The sequence below is a fragment of the Rhinopithecus bieti genome, unplaced genomic scaffold (assembly GCF_001698545.2).
Source record: "Rhinopithecus bieti isolate Rb0 unplaced genomic scaffold, ASM169854v2 scaffold_31531, whole genome shotgun sequence".
Taxonomy (NCBI): domain Eukaryota; kingdom Metazoa; phylum Chordata; class Mammalia; order Primates; family Cercopithecidae; genus Rhinopithecus; species Rhinopithecus bieti.
Window position 1 is genome coordinate 1,380,395 of NW_016814088.1, and position 5,669 is coordinate 1,386,063.

The 5,669-nt window shown below is 37.4% G+C and overlaps 1 pseudogene; it reads left to right on the forward strand.

Moving 5' to 3' along the window:
• The first annotated feature begins 581 nt into the window (after positions 1 to 581).
• Positions 582 to 972, forward strand: LOC108513744 (40S ribosomal protein S15a pseudogene; annotated as a pseudogene).
• Positions 973 to 5,669: the final 4,697 nt, after the last annotated feature.

Consider the following 5,669-nt stretch of genomic DNA (forward strand, 5'->3'; position numbering starts at 1 on the left):
CAGGGTTCTCAAAATAAGTTACTGTGTCTTCAGTCCTTCCAAATGAATATAGGAAATATAGCAATGATTATGGCCAATTTGGCTGTTCATTTGTTGCAAATAAAGACTACCCATACCCAAATGCATTATTTGTAGAGACACAATGTAAATAGCAGCACCCAGATTTCTCTTATCTTGTCCTTAGAAGCAGAACGGAAGTTTAAAAAATAATAATTAGTGTGAAGTTCAATAATTCCAAATAATACATGATTATAGTATTTTTAAAGATTCTGATGCTGCAAAACATAGTTAATTCTCAATCCATATTTTAATACAAAGAATACCTCTCAAATTCAACACATTAAAAAATGTATTTGTACATAAATAATGCTTTTTCTTACATGATTAAATAGTAAGTTAAATTGTATATATTTGTTAAATGGGAAAAAGTAAAAATTTACTTCTGTATGTAATAAATATTATTATTATATTAGAAGTACTTCATTATATAATTTTGAATCCTGTTTTGTCTTAGGATAAAATAGATTTTATTTTTAAAATGTCCCTGTGTTCTCTTTCTGCCATCTTTCTACACCGTCACAATGGTGCGCATGGACATCCTGGCTGTTGCTCTCCAGAGCATCAACAATGCTGAAAAGAGAGGCAAACGCTAGGTGTTGATTAGGCCATGCTCCAAAGTCATCATCCTGTTTCTAACTGTGATGATGAAGGATGATAACATTGGTGAATTTGAAATCATTGATGATAACAGAGCTGTGAAAATTGCCGTGAACCTCACAGGCAGGCCACACAAGTGTGGAGTGATCAGCCCCAGATTTGATGTCCAACTTAAAAATCTAGAAAAATGGCAGAATAATCTGCTTCCATCCCACCAGTTTGGTTTCATTGTACTGACAACCACAGCTGGCATCATGGACCATGAAGAAGCAAGTCAAAAACACAGGTGGGAAAATCCTGGGATTCTTTTTCTAGAGATGTAACACATATTTACAAATAAAATGCCTCATGGGGAAGAAAAGCCCCTCTTCTATACCATGCAAAATCAATGCAATGGTTTATAAATTACTCATGGTTATATTTTTCTCAAGATTATATGTTTCCATGAATGTGTTTCACAGTTTTAAAATACTGCAACATCCATTACAGACGAATCGAGAAATAAGACTGAAGTCACAGAATGTTGAAGGCCTTTTTCCTGCTAATGTTCTATGTTATGACATCATCATGTATTCACTATTTTTGTTCATAGGATAAGTTCAATGTATTTATTGAAATTCATCTGGTTTATTCAAATGAGAAAAAAGCTAGAACTCAGGGCATTTTCTAAAAGATAAAGCCAAGGTTAACTCCTAAGTTTGTGGTTATGAAAGGAGGAGAAAATTTTAAAATGCCTTCTATCTATAACAATTATCTAAATCCTACTCATTTTTCAATTCCCAGTTATAAGATCACCATAAGCAGGCCATCTCTGACTACCTCAGCCTCTTTGATCTTATTTAGGAATTAACGTGGGCTCTTAGGCACCTGGAGTCTTGCATTGTTATTATGAGAGAAAGTCTCCAGTTTTTCTCTTGTGATCTCCTTTAGTAGGTCTTCTCAGTTATGGTTTTAAAATCAGGTACCTGGCTCCAGGGTCACCTTCCTTTTAAAAAACACATTCTTAAAATTCTTTATTTTTCTTTTGGCATGTGTAGTGTAGACTTCAGTGTATGCACATAGAAAGCGCTCAAGGGCGTCTTGGTCTTAAAGTTCCTCTGAAGATTAGGTGATGTCCTTAACCTTACATTTCCTTACCTGGTATTTTATGCCCTTAATGAAAAATAAACAGACCAAATAATTTAACAGTGAATACCCGGAGCGTCCTTCCCCTGGCTCTCTGCTCTATGAACTAAAAGGAAATAAAGGGGCAACTGAGATGCCTGAAGGAGACAAGATAAGAGGGCAGAAACCCTCTCCTAATAACCAAGATTCTTTAGGGTCTCCTCTCAATTCGCAGTGCTAATTTATTGCCTTAAGTATTACCAGAGCCATCTAATCTGTTTAATTTCACAAAGTTTCACTTCCTTTTCCTCCATAAATCTCCCCATTCCCAGTTTTATGCCAAGGATGATGTTCTGTGGCCACATTAGCTGAAAGAGTAATGGAAAGTTAGAAAGTAGCTAATGACCTAAAGTTTCCTGGGAGAACTTTAAAAAATAGCCCCAAGTGCTGAATTACTGATCCTCATATTCTCAGTCTATTGTGAAAACCATGTTCCCTAAAAATGGTCTTCTCCACTTTAACACACTTCTATTACCGTTTGATTTAAGAAATTATTTCTGACTATTGAAAAAATAGGAAAAAACAGAACATTTTAAAGGAGAGGGTGGAAGCTGGTGGTGGGAAGGCAGGAACAAAGAAAAACGCAATCTCATATCTGCAAAATTCATAAAGAATCTGGAAGATGCAACTTGTTCAATGTTCTATCTCTCTCATCCTTTCTAAGTCTCTTTCTCTCATTTTTTCTCCTTCCCTGTGTCTCTCAACAAAGGCCTAAACAGTTAAAAATGGAGACACTCTATGTCACTTAATAGCATCTCTGTTGATCTTTCTCCAGTAGGTGTAAGTACTGAGAGCAACAGCACCTCTTGTCACCAGCTGCGGATGGGGAGTGGCTGCCTTAGGGGGATCTGAGCCTAAAAAATCCACCACTGAGAAAAGGCAATAACAGAAGTCTGTTGCTGTCTAACCTGCCATATAAATGAAACAATCAAACAAGACAACAAAGGAAACTCCAGTAACCACCAGAGGCAAAAACAGTTGGTGTAATATATCCTGGCTTCAGTGACTATTTTAGTTTCCTCCCATCCCCTTAAAAAAAGAACCAACTCTAATTTAGATTAACTGGGAAAAAACATTAAATAATTCAAGAGACAGAGACAGAGAGGTGAAGAGCAGAGAAACAGTGAGGGCACATGCCTGAATGAAATAAAAAACACATCGACACCTTGAAATGTGTGTGTGAATGTGCTTGTAATCAATAGCTATTGGAGACTGTTTTAAAACCAAAGAACCACCTTTCCCACAGGAAAGTGTCTGCAAATGTTACTAAATTACTCTCTATCTACTCTCTATGTGTTTTTTAATATCACTGGACCCAGCATCTTGGTATCAGTGGGCAAGGCTAGTAACTGAATTCTCAGTGGAATTTTAGACTCTTTTGGATTCGAGAAACATTTAATGGCTTCCAACATCAATCTATGGAGTTTCATATGTATAATCATTTTAGAGAACTTTGGGAATGATCTTGCTAGTTCAATTAACATCTCAGAACATCTAGTTCAAATAACATCAAGACAGGATGGAGCATTCTTGGAGTCTCTCATTATGCCTCATTGATTGCAAAATGCAGCCTCCTAAAGATCCAGTAGTGATGAGCTAGCCCATTTACTCTCTCACTACTAGATGGAATTTGTTCTAATAGGCACTTCCTCACATTGTAGAAGTTTGTTTCATCCAATCAAATCTTAAGCACTTTAAGGTGTTGGATCCTTTTTCCCTAACCTCCCCCGGTTGTTTACTAATAACTTCATTCCTGAGACTCCTCTGAGAGATACGTTAAGAAATGGATACATAACAGTGGAATTTCTGGATGCTGATACAGACCAATGATGAGTTGAGCGGCATGCTGGGGTGTTGTGCTTAACAAAAACAGAATGAGAACACTGGGAGAAAGCAAGAGAACCTTGGAAGAGAAGGAAAATTTCTGTAAAAGAGAGAAGGATAAAGTTTAAAATTCACTTGGTTGATAATTCTCCTTAAGATTAACTTGGATTGTCATCATTTTCACTTTCCTGTTGATCCTATTTTATTAATCTTGGGGCATTTGTGAAGTAACAGGATCCTACCTGATATTGTACAAGAGACCATCTTTCAAGAACACAGTCTTTAATCTGATGGCAGGAGTACAGGCAAGAGCACAAGGAACTTGGAAGAGGTGACCTAACCCCCAAAAAGCAGAAGTCCTGGAGTTGTACTAGGCTTCAGAGATAGAGTCAGCTATCTGAGAAGTTATGATCCAGGCAAACATCAAACACTTCCCCCAAAAAAGACTAGATGACTAGACAGAAGAAGATCCTACCAAAGAGGACCACAGCTAAAAAGGGATGTGAGATGCTGTAATCAATGGCTGAATGGGAGATGGGCCTAGAGCAATGGCTGGAATGGGGATTTCCAGGGCTTCAGGAAAGGGGAACAACTATATTTCACAGAGTGCTCATGGTCTTCTATGAGGCTTGCAGAGAAACGATTAAGGTCAGGGCTCTGTCTTGGTAACTAGAAATTTCCATAAAGAGAAGAATAATGACCTCAAATGTAGGCATATAGAGATCTTTCTGGAGTTCCAGGGTAAGTGCATTTCAGGGCATCCTCAAATTTTTCTTGTATTGCAAAAAATCATGTTCTTAATAATATGAGCTGTTTTATTTAAGGGCATGGTGCAATGACATATTCATCCAATATGTAGAAATAGCCTTTGTGTGCAATAATGTCAATTACATCTGGGCAGGAGATCAAGCACCTGTCTTAGGAGTCTTAGGACTTTAGTCCACTTTGGCTCTCTTCTGTGACAAATAGTGATTTTCTTGCAGAGATAACCCCCCCACAAACACTTATGTTTCTTGAATAATATAAAGTCTACCCTTTTGTCTTTCTAGCTCTGCTTGTTGCTTAGCCTGACACAAATTCTATGTCTTTGTATCTCTGGATCTCTCTCCCTCTTTCCCTCTTATCCTCACCCTCAAATGCCCCCTGACTGTGTTCCCAGTTCATTTATTCCATGTCTCTGTGTTTTGCTTAGAGATAATGTGCTTACAGTTCTCAGATGTAAAGTTACTTGCACTTTGTAGTAATCAGTCATAGTTGAAATTTATGGATATTACAGACATTTATGGACAAAAAGTAATCACAGTTCACATTATAGGACAATGAATGTTTGGGTATATACATAAAATTTTACTCCTTATGACACCCCTATCATGGTAACAGGTGGGTCCTATTACAAATGGGGAAGTTGAGTCAAACATGATCACCAGAAAATGGCAAAGTGGGATCTGAACCCCGGCGATCGGCTCTGAACCCATGTTCTTAAATTTTACGCTGTACTGCCCCCTTTATGAATAGCATGTGCTGAGAAACAGCCCCGTGGGGAACAAGATCTTAGACATATCTTTAATGTTTTATAGCTCATAAAGTTATTTTACATACACTATTACATTTCATATCTGTATTCAGGAAAATGGGTATTACTAAGAAAATGAAAAGACTTATGTTCAGGACTCTGCAGAACTGAGGCTTGAGTTTGGTTTTTGTGCTCAAAGTTGGGTGCTTTTCCTACTTTAACTCCTGTAACTTCAGAATAGGGCTTCTCTTGGCAGGATACAGATGGCCACAAGAGCAGAATATATGTGCTGGAGGTATGGAAGGAGGGAGGAACACACAGAAAAAAAAAAAAAAAAAAAAAGGAGGTGAAATGGAGTACAAGTGAAAGGGAATGTGAGAAAAATTTGGTGGAGGGTCGGTCCAGAATCCAAAAAAAGTTTTGAGAGTAGAGAGTGAAAATTTCTAAAAAAAATAAAAAAAAAGAGGAAGAAGAAGAGAGGTGGGGAAAGAAGGTAATTGTCCTCTTTTGA